Source organism: Ceratotherium simum, chromosome 13 (genome assembly GCF_057802395.1).
Source record: "Ceratotherium simum simum isolate JZ-2026a chromosome 13, ASM5780239v1, whole genome shotgun sequence".
In the NCBI taxonomy this organism is placed as follows: domain Eukaryota; kingdom Metazoa; phylum Chordata; class Mammalia; order Perissodactyla; family Rhinocerotidae; genus Ceratotherium; species Ceratotherium simum.
The window spans coordinates 51,781,104-51,801,756 of NC_141912.1; the positions used below are offsets into that span (position 1 = coordinate 51,781,104).

A 20,653-nucleotide genomic window follows, 5' to 3' on the forward strand; every position below is an offset into this window, starting at 1 on the left:
TCTAAACCCGGCGAGCTCGGGGAGTGATGGGAACTTGAGCGGGGGAGACTCGGGAGGGGCGCCCCTGGCGGACCTGTGCAGGGACCTGAAGGCACGGCGTAGGGGGGAATCGCAGCATCCGGTGCAACTTGCGCCCTCAGGCACAGACCGGTAAGGGGGACGGGCTCTTTGTGGCATCCTGTATTTCTGAGCTGGGTTAGAAGTTATTTTGCCCAGGGCCCCGATGAGAAGTGTCTGGGCTTAAAAGAATAGTTATGAAGTGAGATTTCAAATGTACAGGTAAGATCTACCTGTGTGTGCGCCTTAGGCATAACTCATTAATAAAGGTGTGTGCCATTTTTAGATCCATATGTGCTCCTTGCTCCCCACCCTCCTGTGCTCTGTGAGAGGCTGTTTCTGAGTAAAAACTGGAGGAAAATCATCAGCGCGCACGCACACACACACACACGCCCACAAATGCACAGCATTCCACAGCCGAGTAAACAGGGGGAGTATTGTAAGGTTTGGATGGTTTGTGTTGGTGGGCCCTTTCTACTGAAGTTAACAGGAAGTTACCTACATGGAAGGTGGGCTGCCCTGGACTGCCCGCCTAAGATGTCCACATTCTGTACCCACCCCTGTGCTGCTCTTCTGACCAGGTCACCCCGCAGGGAGCTAGGCTGCTTAGGACCTCAGTGGATGGGCATCCGAGTTTGTGTCTAAAGATAAACAAATGACCTGTGCATTGTCTGTTTTTTTTTTTCTGTTGTTTGTCTTGGGTTCCCTGCCTCCTTTTAATTAGTTAAATACTATTGACATATTAACTTATCCTATATTGTTAATTATGTATGGTAATTAGTTTAATTATGTGGTATAACAGCTAATTCAGGAAGACCTAGGGCCCGGGGAATCCTATTCTGTGGATTTCTCCATTGGAAAGTTCCTGGGCTTTGGGGGACAAGGAGAGAGAGATGCTCCCCACTCCCTTCCTTCTGTGCTCTGCATATAGGTCCATCTTCTGGCACATGCTGGGACTGAGCTTCCTGGGAAGATCAAGGACTGTGTTGGCAGCTAGCATTTGCTGGGCCCCTTTTTTTTCTTCACAAAAAGGAAATCTCTTCAGTAATTAGGCAAGTTAACGGGAAAGCAATTTATTCACTTTATGAGTATCATTTCAGGACAAGCTTTTATTTCATTAACGGGGTGCTCGTTAGAACCTTTCACCAAAACCTGCATTATCATTATCTCAGCAGCACATTATTCACTTGGATGTAAAGCTAGCCGATTCTTCCAATTCTTTATCCAAATGTTAAAATAAATATGCCAGTATTTATACATTCAAATGAGTATTTCTCCCCTTCAGAAGCCTTCTCTTGGCACGCTGTGTATTAATTCTAGCGATGCTGTCATTGCTGAGAATAATTTTGGAGCTCCTGCTTTGTGGTTGCCTTCAGAGTTTGCAATGCATTTACGGAATTGCCTCCTTGATGGCAGACCTTCCTCCGTTGGGAAAGAGCCAAACAGCGTGTGGGGCCGACTTTAGCTTCTGAGGGGGGGAGTTGAGGTTGCAATAGGAAGGATGCCCATTAAAGTAATGAGTCCTCTTGAAGGACTGGCGCTCTAAAGGGGACATCCAATGAAGGTATGTGTACGTGGTTGGGATTGGGAAGTAACCGAGGTGCAGCCTTCATTTGGGTGTTTATGCTCTGAGTCTGTATGTAAGTTGATCTTATCACCTTATTGTCATACCTTATAGCCTATTGGGCTGGAGAAAATAAGCCTTTCTGTCCCCTTTCCGGGTACCATTTACCAGGCAGTTTCCATCACTGTGCATTTTTACAGAAAACAAAACAAACAAAAGATTTCTTTTCTCACCAGAAAAGGTACCTTTTCTGAAAAGAAAGAAAAGAAAAGAAAGTCACTTACTCCATATGTAATGAATGCCCGGTACTTGAGTTTTTATGTGAAAGGATCTATCTAGAGGCAAGAGGAAGAGAATGATTTCTGAAAATCCATTTCGGTTTTGGGATTCCATGGCACACAGTGTGAAAAATTAACTTAACGTATCCCTTTTCTTCTGTTGTTTCCCTGAATTCCCAATTTTTTTCAGGTTATCTAACATAAAGCTTCATACAGCCATCACTTGAATCTTGATCTAGCCATAATCCTGGGCAAGTTATTTCATCTCTTTTGGCCTCAGTTTTCTTACCTTAAAATGAAGATGCTAATGAGTATGTAGCTCACTGGGCTGGGATGAAGATTAAATAAGATTTATGCGTGTAGAACATTGAGTTTGGTGCCTGACACAGTAAGTGCTTAGTAGAGTCTAGCTATTTTGTTATTAACATTGTTTATTGATAGTTTCTTATTAAAATTCCTTTGAAGCCATGTACAAATTTACCATTTCCCAGGTAATGATATTCCCTTTGGCTGGGCTTGGCAAATAAATATGTGAATGAGAACATTTTGTTTTTACTCTCTGGCCTCTTAGGAGTTTTTAAAGAGTGACCTTAAAAGCAACTGTAGCTAGCTACTTTATTTTGAATTCAAATGTTTTTAAAAATGAACATTCCTGTTTTAATTGTGTATTAGGTATAACGGTTTGGTGAACACCTGAAGGCAAAAACTTTAAAAGCTTCTCCTGTAATTTTTTTTCCTTGATCCAATAAAATATTATTCTAATGAAATATCTGCAGTTCTATTGGCCTGTATTGAAAGAGATGATTCTGGCGAACACTTGTTTCAGTTAAACTTGAGTTTTGCTCTGCGTTTTTTTTTAAGTGACAGAGAAGAATCACCTGGCACTAAGCTCTCAGCTCTTCCATAAATATTGACCTTAATTTTTTTTCATATTTATGAATTTTATTAAAATATATATAAATTAGGAAGATACAGAAATGTGGGAATGTAATTTTATCTTAGTTTTAATCAGATGGTTAGGAGTTGCTGTGAAATAGATGTTTCATGAACTGTTTGACATTTAGTGAGAATTCTCTGTGATTTAGGCAAGTTTGTGCAGGAGATAGAGAGAGGTACAAGAAACAGACTTTGTCCTCCAGAAGTTCACATAAGTTACTCTCTTAGGATGACGCATTAGTAAAAGTTTTTTCTCCTAATGGCTTATGGGGCTAAGGATTCATATGGATTTCCCTACATGTTCTTTTCCCTCAATTTCTTGGAGAAAGCTAAATATATTCATCACTCAATAGTGTTCATATTTTTGAGGTTGATTAACTCTTTTGGCATTAGATCCCTCTATGCACTCAGATGCCATGAAAGGAGATAATGGCTATAAAAGTACTTGTGAATTGGAAGTGATACTAAACCATAGGATAGGGGGGTATTATTACTATTGTGCCGTATGTTCCGGGAGTGTTCTGATGATCACCACTATAGCAGTGTTTGGTTCTTGCTCTGTCTTTCTTCTGAGTAGTAGATTATGTACTTATAAAGTATCAGGAAACAGTACAGTGTGGTGGTTTACACCAGAGCAGTGGTTTTTAATGGGATGGGGGGGATTTTGCACCCACTCAGGACATTTGGCAATTCTGGAGACATTTTTGATTGTCACAGCTAGAGGGGGAAGGATGTTACTAGCATCTAATGGATAGAGGCCAGAGATGCTGCTAAGCCTCATATAAGGCACAGGACAGCCCCTCATGACAAAGAATTATCCAGCCCCAAATGTCAGTAGTGCTGAAAAACCCTGGCCTACAACGTGGGATCTGGAGTGGGGATCAATCAACGTCACATCCTGGCGCGACCCTAGGTGAGTTCCTTAGACCTGAGATTCTATAATGAAATGCATGTCTGAAGAGAGAGATTGTGGAATTAAATGAGGGTGTATAAAGTGCTTAGCACACAGAAGGTGCCCGGTAATTGGTAACTCTTGGTATTATGTCTGGTTAGTAAATCCAGGGGCTATGCTTCAGACAGCTTTGGTCTTTTAACCCATTGTGTACAGAACCAATCCAAGTTTCTTGATCCCTTCCAGGTGTCCAAGAGTAGGGCAGGCACATAGCCTTATGGCCTCCAGCATCTGTGGTTCCTTCTGCATTCTGGCCCAGGTTCTGCCCTGATTCTGCTAGGCGGCTAAGTGTGGGCCACAGATCACTCCAACCAGGTAGGCAGGGCCGTCCCTCAGACCTCTCTTGGGTAAAGCAGAGATGAGCTGAGGGTGGAGGAAGTTTCTCTTTGATCTGGGATACGCTGGGAAGGAGGAGATGGCCAGGCCAGGAAGCCCCATCTAATTGAGCTTATCTCCAGCCTCTCCCAAGACCCCTGTCCATGCATTGTCAGGGTGGCCTCTGCTGCGTGAGCAGGCAAGGAAGTCTGGCAGTTTCCCTTTACTTTTCCTTAGCCCCTCCTACTCAAGCAAAGAGTTCTTGTAGGCGTCCCTTCACTTTTAATAAGATCCTCCAAATCCACTGCAGTTTTTGCTCTGTTGGCGTTACCGGCCATCTGGGAGGAGAGAGGAAGCCTCCCATAAAGCCCAGACTTTGATCTTTATGCCTCTCTGTGTTTTCCTCCTGCACACTGGAGCCACAGGAGGGAGTAATCCACTCGCAGTAACCAGCAGAGCTTCAGCAGGCTGGGGGTGGGGCAACATTCCCGGTGTGGAGAGTGTTTAGCAGACTGGGATGTAAATAACAGTGGTTTTTTAGCTGTGAGCCAGAAACCATTAGTTCTGTGGATCTCAGTCCTGGCTGTACAGTAGAATCACCTGGGGCTACGAATGCTGATGCTCCGGCCCCACCCCAAACCACTCATTCAGAATCTCCGAGGGTAGGGCCTGGCCCATCAGATTTTTTAAATGCTCCTCGGATGATTCTGATCCCTGGTGAGAGCTGAAGGTCAGGACCATGCCTTGTGAAATTAATAACCTGCATTAAAAAAAAGAAAACGAAGAGAACCAAATTAAAAATATCAAAGTAATAGAAGTATTATTTTGTTAAGCTTTTGTTTTAGTGATGAATGTATGCCTGTTTGCAATGTAAAATATGTTTCTTCTAATGGATTGTAGTCAAAAAAGTTTGAAAAACATTGTTTTAGTGCCTTGGCAGTATTTAATTAATATTGACAAATTTACCTCCTTCAGTATTTCTGTGTGAACATCTGCTGGACGGATTTCAAAGGGCTTTTATTTACCTTGTCAAATACAACTCTTGCAACCATCCTATGAGCATAGAGAGCAGATATCATCATGTTGATTTTTTTCACAGATGAAGGAAACTTGGAGTTGGAGAGGGTAAGAAATTTGTCAAAGTCATAATGAGAAAATGGCAAAATCAGGGACTCAAACCCAGGGCTTCTGATTACTGTACAGGGCTCTGTCCAGCTCATCTGTCTGTCTTCTGACTAGTAGACCGTTTGAAAAAGGAACTGCAACTAGAGCAGGAGTCTGGCTTCAGCATCATGAAAATAATAACTATTGAGGGGCCGGCCCCGTGGCATAGCGGTTAAGTGCACAAGCTCTGCTGCTGGCGGCCCGGGTTCGCATCCTGGGCGCGCACTGATGCACCGCTTGTCAGGCCACACTGTGGCGGCGTCCCATATAAAGTGGAGGAAGATGGGCACGGATGTTAGCCCAGGGCCAGTCTTCCTCAGCAAAAAAAGGAGGATTGGCATGGATGTTAGCTCAGGGCCGTTCTTCCTTACAAAAAAAAAAAAGAAAACTATTGACTAAGCACTTTCTGGTGTCAGGAAATGTGTTTATAGTATCTCATGTAATTCTCAGAACAATCCTAGGAGACAGGTACTATTATTAGCTCCATTTCAGAGATGGGGAAACTGAGGCATAGAGAGGTTGTGACTTGCCCAAGGAGTAGAGCTGGGCCTGCACAGCAAGCCCAAATTCTTTATTTGTGCTCTCTATTGCGTTAGTACTAATTTGTTGGCATTTCTCTAGCTTGTAGACTCCTCTCTCTAGGGGCAGTTTAAATAGCAGGGAAATGGCCCTATGTCTTAAGTCTGCTTGGGCTGCCATAACAAAATACCATAGACTGGGTGGCTTAAACAACAGACATTTATTTCTCACATTTCTGGAGATTAAGAAGTCCAAGATCAAGATGCCAGCAGATTCAGTTCCTTGTGAGGGGGCCCTCTACCTGGTTTACAGATGGCTACCTTCTTGGTGGGGGCGGGGGGAGCACGAGAGAGCAAGAGATTATGTGCTCTCTCTCTCTTCTTCTACTTATAAGGGCACTAAACCCATCATGGGGACCCAGCCCCAATGACTCATCTAAACCTAATTACTTCCCAAAGGCCCCACATTCCACTACCATCATGTTGGTGGTTAGAGCTTCAACATAAGAATTGGGGGGGGCACAAACATTCAGTCCATAACACCCTTGTACTTGTAGTTTCCACTCAGCTTTCCTTGTGTGTATGGCTGGAACCCTCCATCCACCAGTGATTAAGGGAGGAAAGCCCGCTCTGCTGCCCAGGCTTTGTGGATCCTTGTCCAGGCTGACACTTAGAGTGTCACTTTGTGACACTTAATGCCATGAGTTGCTGAAATTCGGGGTGTGGCTTAGATAGTCCTGGCTGAGAAGGAACCTGAACACTAACCCTTGTGGAGTGAGATCTTGATGGACTTCTCAGTGGTCTGGGAACGAAAGGATATCTTTTTTTTTTTTTTTTTTTGCTTTTTGTAACCATTTATTCATAACGTTAGCCTTTGGTCAGACAGTGGTTTCTTTTTTTTTTTAAATTTTTTGTTTATTGCAGTAACATTGGTTTATAACATTGTATAAATTTCAGGTGTACATCATTGTACTTCTATTTCTGCATAGATTACATCATGTTCACCACCAAAATACTAATTACAACCCATCACCACACACATGTACCGAATTACGAAAGGATATCTTGTTCGTTCATTCATTCATCAAATATGAAGGGCCAGGGTCCGTACCAAACACGGGCTAGAATGATGAGCAAAAATGCAATCCCTGCCCTTTTGGAGGTTACAGTTTGGAGGCGAGTTTTAGAGATGACACTCCACTTCAAAGATGGGTGGGGAAATTGTGCATCATGGCTCTCTAATACCTGTACACGGGGCGAAAATCACCAGGCCAAAGCAAAGCTCAGGACGCGTGTAAATAGGAGGGAGCTGGTTGGTTACCTACTCAGGAGCTTAGAGCGGAAGAATTAGACTTCACATTATCTCACGGGACATTCAGAAACCACACTTCACCAAAGGTGGGGAACCGCTCTCTACTGTAAGTCAACTGGGTTGGATGATCGGGTTGAATTAAGCCTGGGGCTTAAGGAAGACTTTTCTTCTCTGTGTGTCTGGGAGGGTACAAGCTGTCTAGATGGCTAATAAACTATCCCAGTTTTCTTATGTGAGGACAGCCGGAACAGTATTTGTTGAATGAGTGAATTAATAATAATTATGATGAATGTTAATGTATAATAGAGGGAATGGGAGACTTCAAGATTTCGAGAGAAGTACACCCAGAGAAGAACCAAGGCTAGCTCTCTCCCTTTCCAGGCTGAGCTGCTTCCTGACTTGAACCAATCCCCAGTTCCTAGGACTGTAAGAATTTGAAGGAGATCAGAGCTAGGGTTATTGATTTAAGATTTTTTGTTGGTCTTGAGATATAGCTAGCATTAAGGGCAGTGACATTTATCCTTCTAGGTGATGTAGCCCAAGATTAAGAAAAGCAAAGAAGAAAAAAATTCTCTGTTCTCAAGGAATAGAGAGTTTGTTGTCTTCATCAGTAGCTTGAAACTCTGCATTTGCTCCATCCTTAGCACCTCCTCTTTGGAGTCTAAGAGAATACCCAAGAAGGTAAAGATAAGTCTACAGTCTGGAAACTGGAGGAGGGCTACACTTACCCAAACCAGTTGAAGGTGGACGTAAAATACGTATACTCTGCTGAATATTGCCTGTAGATCATACTTTTGTGAGAAATGAAACTTTTTGTTGGTGAAAACTATCTTCTCGTTTTCTTTTTAGACTCATTCTAAAGAGGATTGGTAAAGTTGTATAAAATATGGAAGAAAAGGGAGGATGATATAAGATCAATGTTGGAGTGAAATGGCTCTTGAATGAGAAAATTTATGTTCTCCATGGTGTATGTAACTCTGTCCAAAGAATTTATTCCAGGAATCTCATCTTAGCTTTTCTATTCCTGCACTCAAGCGAGATAAAGGCATTGATATTATTGTCTTGAGTTGCCAGGAACCCTGAGCACTTTAGAAAGTGGGATTAGTCCGTTGCATGCATGGGCCAATGCTGAGGCTGGAATTGGCTGCAGTACTAGAATGTCATCCAGACAGGTTCAGGTAAAGCTCCAAGAATGTCATTGAAACTGGGCAGCACTTCAGGAAGGTAGAAACTGAGTCATCAAATCTCGGTTTGGTTTAGAAGGTTCAGTTATTTCACAAAGTGCTAGAGGTATTTCTTGAATTGCGTGGCCTTTTCTTTTTTTTCCTCTTTAAAACATCCTGAATGATGACTTGTTGTTTAGGGTTTACATCCCCGGAAGTAATGCCACCTTCTGAGTCGCTGCTGTCGATTCGCAGGGTCCCTGACAATTGTCTCTCTCATCTGGGATGTGCCTATTTTAGATCTTTGCAGCCGAAAAGTCATTATGACAGAGGAGCACTTGAGAGGAAGAGGGAGAAAAGGCAAATAGATGTTCTTGGGGTGTAAGTGGAATCATGCCATAGCAGCAGAGGTGGGGTTCAAATGGGAAATCTGTCAGTTCATCTATAGGGGTTTTTTGACCACTTAATAAGTGCTTGACACTGTGCTGGATACTTTGAGGGATACAGGAGAAACATGAAACATGATTTCTGTGCTTAAGGAGCCTATAATACGTTCAGAGCATCACATTTTTCTCATATGAAAGAGAAAGAAAACTTTAGACGTTTACCGTTAAGTGCTGGGCTGTGAAGCACTGGTGGTAGGTTGTGCCATTTGGCTTAGAAAAGGCAAAGTCAGTGTGAGCTCTTACAGTCGGAGTATAATTCAGGACGAACAACCCAAGAGAGAGCTGAGGTAACATTTAGATGGAGAAGTGGGCATTTCTGACAGGAGAAACAGCACAGAGGGCCACATCAGAATGGTATATGTGTATGTGAGGCCTGAGGAAATCACTTCATTCCACTTCATTTTTCTTCAGATCACGTGGCACCACTCCGCATATTATGTGTTTATTTGTTTATCCTCTGTCTTCTGCACTGGGTCACAGTGGTCAGCTGTGTAAGGGATAGATAGGGCAGGATTTCAGATCTAGATTCCTTTCTGCAGTTAAGTGTTTGGAGAAAGGAAAAGGAAATTAAATCAATTCATGAAAAAAGATTTTTCAAAGGCCTACTCTGTGCTTGGCACCGTTCCAGGTGTCAGAGATAAAGAGATGATCAAGATCCCTGCTTTTGTGTAACATATGTTCTCTTGGGGGGCGGCAGACAATAAACCAGACAGTCAGGAAATATATAATTTTAGGTAGTGAAAATGCTATGAAGAAAAATAAATCAGGATAAGGGGAAAGAGAATGCTGGTTTGTAAGGTTAAGAGTAAGGATAATATAAAGATTTTAGATTGGCCCTGAACTTCCCTAGAGAAGCCTGGTTACCACTGAATCACCACTACAGTCTGTGCTGATGGAGTCCAGCTTTATTATTCACACTCATGTCATCCATCGGCCCCACTCCACAGTGTGTATATGGTGGACGTTCAGCAAGCATTTCATAGTAGTAATAAGAATGGCCTTGCTAGACTTGAATTGGACCACAATTTTCTCCTTACTTTTTACTTTTTTATAATTTTTCTATTAATTTAAAAGATATCGTCCTAAAACATTTATGGAAGGAGAGAGGGAAGAATCCCACAGGAAAGGACACGTAGGTATTGACAACAGTAACAGTTACCTATACATGAGCTCTGTGGAGGGCAAGATTGAGCGCACCTGCATCAAAATTTTGTCACATGAAAGAGAAAAAAAATATTAAACCATTTGTAATGATGTGGCTTTGAGATGTCTCGTGGCCTGGAGAACCACTGTGTCTAAATATATTAACCGAATGCCAAAGGAGGTAATAATACATCCATGTGTACATAAAGGCATATAAGACATAAAATAGCGACAATGTACTGAGCAATTACTCTGTGCCAGGCATTGTGCACTGCACTTTATTTATATTATCTCTATTCACTGAAACAATCTTAGGAGGGAGATATCCCGGTTTACCAATGAGAAAACAGAGATGAAGTGGCTCGCCCAAGGCCATTATAGTTAGTAAGTGGCAGAGCTGGGATGGCAGATTCCTTGTTTGTGAGAGGGCGTGGGGCAGACAAGTTTGGGTTTAATTAAGGGCTCCCTTAAGTGCATATCTAGCCTGGAATTGATCCAGAGTGGGGTTTTCTGTCTTTCCAGCTCATCACCCTATCTAAGGGATTCCAGAAGCTGAGAGTGTCTGGTACTGACTCTGAATTTATATATGTGATTCCCTGCACCTACTGGAGGCATAGACTCTGGTAGCACAGGGTGGGAGGTCGTGGTGGTGGTGGTGATGATGGTGGTGTGCATTGAGCATTTTATCATTATTTCACATGCCTGTAAAAGTGTATATATGTGCGTCAAACAGCTACTCAGGCCGTTAAAACTTGGAAATGCTTTGCTTTCCGCTGGGTGATAGCAGCTGTTTGGTGCCATCTGCCAACTCCTCTAAAGCTGACTTGAAACTCTGACTTGTGATGATGTGTATCTGACTAAAAGATGTGGGTAATGAATATTTAGTGGATGTGGTTGATTCAGTAAACGTTCAAAGCATAGAGAACCAAAAATAATTAATTTAAAATAGGTTTGATGGTGAAAAGGTTGGGCAATAATGGATGGCCTAGAGTGACAGTGAAGTTCTCAGTGGGTGTCTGTACCCCCCTCCCCCCATTGCTGGCCCCAGAACCCACCCATGTCTCTAGAGGGGCAGGCTGCTCTCACGGTGCCTCTTTGACCTAGAAACAAGGCCTTCAAGGCATTGAGCTATCTGAGCTATCACAGGTTACATACACAGCAGTTTTACATGTGTTATATTCTCTCTCTCAAACTTTCTTTTTTTTTTTTTTTGTGAGGAAGATCAGCCCTGAGCTAACATCCATGCTAATCCTCCTCTTTTTGCTGAGGAAGACCGGCTCTGAGCTAACATCTATTGTCAATCCTCCTCCTTTTTTATTCCGCACCTCCCCCCCCACAGCCCCAGTAGATAGCTGTACGTCGTAGTTGCACGTCCTTGTGGTTGCTGTATGTGGGACGCGGCCTCAGCATGGCCGGAGAAGCGGTGCCTCAGTGCGCGCCTGGGATCCGAACCCGGGCCGCCAGTAGCGGAGTGTGCACACTTAACTGCTAAGCCACGGGGCCGGCCCTCTCTCAAACTTTCTATTACAGGAGATTTCAAATAGACATGTGGACAGAATGGTATAATAAGCCCCCGCATGCCCATCCCCCAACTTCAGCATTTACCAACTCATGGCCAACTTCTTTGTATATACCTTACCTCCAGATGATTTTGAAGCAAATCCAGAAATCATATCAGTATTTGTTAGCATTTCAGAATGTATTTCTAAAAGATAAGAACTCTTTTATTATAATGCTTTAAGCTTCACAGCAACCCTATTAGTCAGGTACCAGTATATCTTTCTTTTATAGATGAAGACAGTGAGACACAAGAGATTAAATTATTTGCCCAAGGTCACCCAACTTGTAAGTGGCAGAGTCAGACTTCAAACCCAGTTGGCTAACTCCAGAGCCCGTCCTGTTAACCCCATTTCTGTATGGAAGCCACTAGACCTTTCTGCTGTAGCTAATGCTAGCTACATTATGGAAATGGATCCTGGGAGTAGCAGAGCAAACTCCCAAGGACATAACTATTGATTTCTGTGAATTCAACCACTGGGCCATTGCTGCACATTTGGTCTGTTTACGTACACAGGGACAGAATGTCTGTGAAAGGCTTAGAATTGTCATCTCTGGGAATGAAAGGACAAGCCTGAAATATTAGTGGATTCTATTTGGGCAGCAAAACTGATAAAGCACCGTTATCGTAATAGTGTTTGAAACGTCGGAGAAACCCACAATGAAAAGGACTTGACAGAAAATATCACTGTCATTGGGCCATGGCTGCCAAGGGAAGTACAAGGTTTCTTTTAAAATGAATTTTCCTTTGGTTTTCTGTCTTGGCAGAAGGAATCACTGTCTTCCCACTGAGTGTTTTCAGTTTGTTTCTAGCACAGCTAATTGTGTTTATTTGTCTCCGGAATCACATGGCTGCCTCCTCTCCCTTGCCTTTTCTTAAGGTCTCTTGCCTGCTGTGTACTACGGTTACTGCCAAGAACGTTCTCCTCACCTGGGAGCCAGTTGGCTGACAACATAGAGTAGATGTTGGGAGGCCAATTCTGTCTCTCCGGAGAGCTGACCTGGCCCCTGGCATCCCAGCCCACCTCAGGGGGAGGGAGAGAGATTATATAAGCTGGTATGAAAAGAACCATGTTTGCCTTGTATGCATCCACTCGGTCCATCAGTGTTAAGAACCAAGCAGAAAGCAAGTGAACTCTTGATTGATTGATTAACAGAGCTTTGCGAGTTCAAATTCAAGAAACCGATTCTCTATTTTTCCTATAAAAACAAACATCACATTGACTTTTCTGTTTAATACTTTCCTTATCTTTGGGATCCCTGACATTCGCTTGATTCTCAAACCTCTGTTTCTTTTCCTTCCTCCTTCCCCACGCAGTCCCATCACAGAAGCCAGGTAACTGTTAGAGAACCACCCAGCTCCTTAACCCTCTCACCTGTGGAGCACCAAAAGGTGGTACTTCTCAGGGTGCCGTTGAGGAAGAGCTTAGCAATTCCACCTTAAGCTCCCACTGGGACATGCCAGCGAGGACCTCAGCTGGTGTCTTTTTCAGGGAACATGTATTTTCTTTAAACATTTGTTGTCACAAGTATTTTGACATAGTTTTTTATGATTGATGCACTTCTGCTTTTAAAAACCCTCAAGTAAGGAATGCAGTGAACTGCAAGTCACTTAGCTCTTCATAGTAGAGACCCTCAGGGATGGCACATATGTGCTCTGTGCCGCAGCTCCCTCCTGAGCCTGGTCTCCCTCAGGAGCTAGTGGCAGTCACTATAAATTGATCACAGCACCTCCCTGGAATGCCTCTCAATACTGGACTCCAGGAAGCGTTATCAACAGGGCTGGCACAGGGTTGAAATCTATTGGCCATTTCCTATGTACGTGGTCTTTAGAGCCCTTCCCACACTAAAATCCCTGAGCCTTTCTGTGGGGGGGTCACGTGAGGTCACTAACAGCTAGAGGCCAGCGCTCCTCTTTCACCAACAATCAGATCGAAGGGTGAGGAAATTTTACCACGGGAGAATGCTAAACCCTTTCTGGAAAGCAGATGACAGGGGGAAATGTTTTAAATGCTGATAGTTCATGGAGGGTTTGGAGGTTGTGACTCTCTTTTCAACCCCTAGTGGGTCCTTCAGTGGTTTGTAGATTTGTTAGTCAGTAAGACTAATTGAAGTCATTCTTTTTATGGGAGAAACAGAATGCTTAATGCCCAAGGGGAATGCAAAGGAAATGGAAGCCCAGAGCCTGTCCTTAAGGAGTTCCTAATCTGGTATAGCAGTTGTATTATGTTGAATTTAGATTCAGTGTAGTTTAATGAGATGCAAGAGCAAGAAACTTAGTGCCTGGTTATAATTCACTCACTCTCAGTTGACTAACAATTGTTTTTACTTTTGAAGAAATTTGGAGGGTATTAAGATAATGCCTGTGAAGCAAGAGGACTTCCCTGACAGAAGATGTTTTAAGTATTCATGACCATGTTATAGATAATGTCCTGGGCTGTAGGAATGGCTTAGGCCACTCTGTAGCCACCAGAAATCATGAACATCTGACCAGCTGTGCAGGCAGAAGCTGTGCGGGCTGCTTGAGGCCTGGCTGTCTCCGGGAAGATTGACAGAAGATACCGGCTGCCGTCTGGGCGGTGAAGATCAGGCTGTGTGTGCACGAGTGTGGTTTTCTCTTGCTGGATTAATCAACAGTATATTCTTTTGCAAAAAAAAGTCAAACCAAGGCTCATTTGGAATGCTCTGCATTAACAGCAAGGACCAACAGAGGTACTTTTCCATTTCAGAAGTCTCAACTGGATATTGGAGGTAGTGGGAGGGAGAGGGAGGTAACAAACCATACAGGTCAAAACATTAGACTGGCCAAGTATTTTTAAAAAATCAGGTTAGGGGCCAGCCTGGTGGTGTAGTGGTTAAGTTCACGTGTTCTTCTTCGGCAGCCCGAGGTTCCTGGATGCGGACCTACACACTGTTCATCAAGCCATGCTGTGGTGGTGTCCCACATACAAAATAGAAGAAGAGTGGCACAGATGTCAGCTCAAGGCCAATCTTCCTCACCAAAAAAAAAAAAAAAAAAAAAATCAGGTTAAATTTAGAGCCACCCTCCCCTTAAGCATGTACTCCTATGTAGCAATGCTTATCTAAAAATCACACTTAAGCTGAAATCACTTCTGGTTTACGATTATTATTTACTTTCTCCATCTTTCTGGATGTCATAGAAAAAAAGGCCAGAAAACATGGTTTGCTGTTATGATTTGGGAATGTCCAAAATAATTGAATTCTCCGGAGGGAAGAGTAGCCAGTGAGGCTGAAATGGCCAGCTGGGGAATAATTGCGACTTTTCAGTAGATACTACAGTCCTTTGTTGGAGGGAGCATATGAAACTGCCAGCACTGACCTTGAATTTTCTGGTAACAATAAGTGCTTGTCTTCCCAGGACCATATGATCTGCAGGAATAGCTTCTGGCTGGTACTGCATCTTTTGTTTTCTAAAGGCACCCTGGGGACTTTAAAATTCACTCTTTGGGTTAAAATCATCTTATTTAAAAGCATCTTATTTGAATGTTAACTTGATGGTAAACTTACATAATGTTGGCTATTAGACACTGAATAAGCTTGGAAGTGACACTTTCTGGACCTGCAGTCATGTTGTCTTAGGCTTGTAACAGCATTCTTTTTTTTTTTTTCCCCCACCATTAATTTAGAAATCTCAAGTTGTTGGCCTTTATTATTCTCAGTTTACAGATGGCACTGCTGGTGCCAGAAGGATTGTGGTTTATTTTTAAGTATGTGATTCATTTAATCTGATGAGAGTAGGCTTGGGCCTTCTGCCTTCCAGCTCACTTTGCCTCCAAGATCAATACAACCTCAAAGAAGAAAAAGTTGTCCATTTTTAAATGGTGTTTATAATGGATGTACCTAGTTGATATTAATGACAGTGTCTCTACTTCAACATAGATTTGATTAATCAAAGTCTTCAGTTAAACTGCTTTTCACTGACATATTCCACTTTGTAGAAAAAACATCAAAACACAGGAAAATAAAGTCCTATTAGAACTTTTAGGGGCCAGCCCAGTGGTGCAGTGGTGAAGTTCACGCATTCTGCTTCGGCGGCCCCAGGTTTGCCGGTTCAGATCCTGGGCACGGACCTATTCACCGCTCATCAAGCCGTGCTGAGGCAGCATCCCACATAGAAGACCTAGAAGGACCTACAACTATGTACTGAGGGCTTTGGGGAGAAAAAAGAAGAAAAGAGGAAGATTGGCAACAGATGTTAGCTCAGGGCCAATCTTCCTCAAAAAAAAAAAAAAAAACTTTTAAGAGCAACTTCCCAGTAAGGGCTTAGGCTCGCCATAGACACCATCCAATCTTGTTGACAATTGGTGCCTCCACTATCCAAGCTGCATAGTGATCACTGGTATCCAGAAGGAGATGAAGGACCTGGAGAGTTCTGAATTACTAAAATTGTATTCATGTGTGAAAGTGAACTAATATGTTTTAGAATGATTTTCAATAAATGAGGTTGAAACAGAAAGCATTTCCTGAATATTGTAGAAGTTCAGGGCATGGCCTCTGGACCGAGACTACCTGGGTACACATTCTGGCTCCACCACTTCCTGGCTGGGTGACCCTGGGCGAGGTACTTAACCTGTTTCCTCATCTGTATTGCATTTCTTAGGGTTGTGAGGAATAAATAATAATATGCAAAGAACTTAGAACTGTCCCTAGCATAGAATAAGTGCTCAACATATGTGAGTCATTATAATAATTATTATTATTTCGGTGTACCAGGTTAAGGTGAGGGAAAAATATATCCCTGGTCTCTGGCTTGAGCACCTGGCTGCAGCCATTTACTGAGATAGGAACAAAGAGTACAGGACAGAAGCAGGTTAACTGAGGAAGCTCCAATCTCTTTTGGTTGAGTTTTTTGAGATATCTTTGTTACAGCTGAGCAGAGATATCAAATGGACATTGGATGTACCCTGTGCCAGGTAATAACTAAGCTTTCTGTGGACTACAGATTCTCTCCTTGGTTTTCTTATGGATTTCTTGTGAGCTCTCCAAAAAAACTAAATCCCATGTGCTTCAGAATTTCCATCTGAATAATATTGAACATAATAATGGCACACAGTAGACATTCAGCAAATATTTGTTAAAGGGATAATTGCTTTCCAAAGGTCCTAAGTAACTTGGGTAAAGGTAGTGTGTGGGTATATGTATATTTACATTCCTCTCCAAGGAATGTAAAGGCCAGTACACTTTCGGTGTGTCTGCATTTCACCCATTCATTTATTCATTCTTATAATGAATATTTACTGAGCATTTACCGTATACCAAGTACTGTTCTAGGTGCAGGTATACAGCAGTGGACAAAATAGACAAAGATCCCTCTGCTAATGGGGCTTATATTCTGGGCAAGCAGTGGGGCCAGAGAGGACAGGCAATACACATAATAAATAAAAATAATATATTAACATCACACCCATTAGGATGGCTACAATTTTAAAAAACTCGGAAAATAACAAGTGTTGACAAGAATGCAGAGATTGGAACTCTTATACACTGTTGGCGGGAATGTAAAATGGTGCAGCCACTGTAGAAAACAGTATGGCAGTTTCTCAAGAAATTTAAAAGTAGAATGACTGATGATCCAACAGTTCTACTTCTGAGTATATACCCATAAGAACTGAAAATACTTGTACACCTATGTTCATAGCAGTGTTATTCACATAGCCACAATGGAAGCAACCCAAGTATCCATTGACAGAGGAATGGATGAACAAAATGTAGTGTATACACACAATGGAATATTGTTCAGTTTTCAAAAGGAAGGAAATTCTGACACATGCTACAACATGGATAAGCTGGAGGACATTATGCTAAATGAAATAAGCCAGTCACGAAAGGACAAATGCTGTCTGATTCCACTTATACGAGGTATCTAGAGTAGTCAAATTCATAGAGACGGAAAGTAGAAGGGTGTTTGCCAGGGGTTGGAGGAAGTGAGGAATGGGGTATTGTTGTTTAATAGGTATAGAATTTTAGTTTTGTAAGATGAAGAGAGTTCTAGAGATTGATGGCACAACAATGTGAATGTATTTAACACTACTGAACTGTACTTTTAAAAATAGTTGAGATGATAAATTTTAAGTGTATTTTACCAAAATTTTTTTTTAAATAGAGAAAGAAAATAATATATTAAAGCACAAGATGAAAAGTACTACAGAGAACAAGGAAAACGTTAAGCAGAGTGAGGGGGCTCCGACTTGCTGGGGAGGGTGCAAATGCACTATTCAATCCATAGGGCAGTGGGGAAGGCTCCTTGAGGAGGTGGGATTTAAACAAGGCCTCGAAGGAGTTGTTTGTCTCTTGGCCTCTGTTATAATCAGCGTCTCAATCTTCGAGGGCCCGCAGGTGGTGTGTGGTGTGTGGCAATGCCGAGACAATGATCAAGTGGCCTTTATCTGTAAAGTTTATATTGTTGGCTGCTGACTCAGAAACTGGGGCCATGGGCATTTCAACTCTGATGAAAAAACAATCCAGGCCCTCAGGTAGCACTTGCACAGATTATAATCAGACGTCTGCTGAGACTTGGGGTTATGTTACATGCAGTAAAGAGAAATGGGTGTTCTTATTCGTGGCCTTTTCTAAAATCAAACTATGACCTAGAAACAACCATCAGGAGTTTGAGTCTTCAGTTACTCCTAAATTTGCAAGTAATTGTTTAGGCCATTTCCAGTGTAAGTTTGAAACTCCTTCATAAGACGAGGATTTTCAGGGCTTCATGTGACCTTTCTGTCAACCTAATACTAGAGAGGGCAGCCCAAGAGTACTTATATCAGTTATTCTCTCTCTGGTAGGTCATATGGCAGGGAATGGTGAGCTGCTTATAAAACTCCTGTGACTGGGCCCTGTTTTATTACTAATTTATGAGGCTGGGATAAACAGGGATCAACTTGCTATCACTTTAAGCCAATACTTCGTACTCATGAAAAAATTGAAAAAAGTTTGCAGCGCTGGATTCTTGAACAGACTTTTCCACATCTCATTTTTTAACTTTTTCCATGTCTAATAAAAAAGATGTATAATGAGCATGCATCTGTACTTGGGAATCAGGAAGAAGTCCCTCACCATCCCCCACCCCCACCCCCCCACACTGAACTTGGAGGGGAGATGGGCATCTGTGGGTGGACAGGCACCTGTGCCCCTGTATGATTCTGTCCTGGCCAAGGATTCTGAAGCTATACTAGCAGCCATTCAAAACACACATGCCTGCTTGTGCCCCTCTCCCCAGGCTCAAGTTGTACAGTAATTGCTAAGGTCCTGGGGACTGGGTGGGAGGAGCAACGGATTCCCTCTGTGAGTTCTTTCCAGGCTAACGGCAATAAGCGTTGGCTGACTTAAAAAGCACGACACCAATCTCAAAAATCACACCCCCACACCCCCACCCCACGCCATTCTTTGGTAACGTCCTTATCTGCCCAATGTTTGATTTCTTTTAGTTCTTAACAAAATTCTTATGAAATTTTTGGCATAAATGTAATATCTTGGGTGCTCTGGCAATAAAGAGAGGAGGAAGAATATTTTCCTTGATCTTTATGCATAAGCAGCTGCCGATGGTCATTTAGCCCTGGCTGCTTATCAAGCTCAAGGTATCCCCTGGGACCTCCAGTTTCTCCCAACATACAGTGCCAACGATAGACAGTCTTCTCTTTCCTCCCATGGCCAAGGGATAACACCTGGGAATGTAGCAGCCATTAAGTGTATCCTGTTGTCCTCAGATATATGTCATTAGATGGTGAGAGCAGGACTTAGTAGCCAAAAAACGAAAGCTCAATGGATTCAACTGACATTCATTGAGGGTCGCCTGGGCAAATATATATGCTAGGCTCTAAGTTGGAGGGAGAGGGAATTAATGCCACATGACGTAGTATTTGCCCGTAAGAAACTTATATGCTGCTAGTGGTATAAGAAAAGGACGCAAACAACTACAGGACAGAGTTATAAGTGACGGTGTCATTTAAGTGGTGCAAACTGAAGGTTGCAGGATGGATGGAGGATATTGCTTTGACTGGTGAATTGGAAGGCATGGAGGAACCAGCATCTGAGAGTTGCCTTCAGGGATGGATAAAGTTTTCCGAGGTAGAGATAGGGAGGAGGCCATTCCAGGTAAAGGGAGCAGCCCGGACAAAGACCTAAAGAGGAATCCCCTTCCAGGTATATACCCAAGAAGACGTGTACGAACTACCCAGCAGCCTTGTTTGTCACAGCAGACAACTGGAAACGACCTGTGTGTCCACCATAGGAGGAGGAACAAATAAATTGTGGAATTTGGAAAATATTCAGCAAAGAATTGAATCAACTAGAGAACCATGTCACAATTAATGTGGAAAAAACACAACACGTGTCTTAAATGAAAGAAAGGAGGCTGCAGAATGTTAGGTACAAACTTTATATATAGGTTAAAAATATACAAAACAATATATATTGTTTATGCCTACTTAATTTCATGATGTTTTTATTATATCATTACATTTAGTTATATAATTTTATAGTGTCATAATGTTTTCACGTGAAAACATTAGTGGGAATGAAAAACACCAAATTCAGTGTATAGTGACGGCTACTGGGAGGGAGGGAAGGAAATGGATGGACACAGGAGGCTTGGTTGCAATTGTATCTGTTTGACAGACAGACAGACAGACACTCATATATACACAAATACACACACATATATATACATATAGATTTGTAAATCTAAAGTAAATATGACATGTTAAGAGATGACAATTGTTTGTTGTATAATCCTCTATACTTTTCTGTATACTTGAATTTCATAATTTCAAAATGAAACAGAAAGTCACAAGGCAAGTTCAGGAATAGCAAATGGTACAGATCGGGGGTTTTCAAGCTTTAACACGACCCTTGGTAAGAAATATATTTTATTTAGGAACCAGGAGTTTCATGACAGCACTTCTGCTTAACGTGTGGGGCGCACCCTGATGTATTCTGTTCTATTCACTCTGTTTTGTTCCATGTGAAAGCAAGCAGTGGGTGATGTTTGAGGATGCAGATTAGGACCAGGACATGGAAGGCTCCACGAGTCTGAGGAGTGTGAGCTTTAGTTGGCAGAGAGGAGAGGGCTCCTGGCAGCTTTGAAGCATGTCATCATCAGAGCTGAACTTCAGCCAAATCAAATAAGATGGAACTGGAGCCAGAGATTGGAGGATGCAAAGTCGATTAGGAGGTTACCACTGTGTATAACGGGGACAGTATATAAGCCTACAGGGGAGGTGAAAAGAAGG

At 42.5% G+C, this 20,653-nt stretch overlaps 1 protein-coding gene across 4 annotated transcripts in view; it reads left to right on the top strand.

Annotated features, from left to right (window-relative positions):
* Nucleotides 1-20,653, top strand: part of PAQR8 (progestin and adipoQ receptor family member 8) — a 40,962-nt gene that overhangs the window by 892 nt on the left and 19,417 nt on the right. The window contains exons 1-2 of one of the 4 annotated variants that reach the window (XR_015554158.1): nucleotides 4-14,117; nucleotides 14,288-15,882. The exons of 2 other annotated variants lie outside the window; for them this stretch is intronic. The gene's annotated coding sequence lies outside the window, so the exon portion shown is untranslated. Of the gene's footprint in view, nucleotides 1-3; nucleotides 14,118-14,287; nucleotides 15,883-20,653 lie in introns of those variants that run through there. One more of the 4 variants, XM_087438706.1, reaches the window with a different exon arrangement.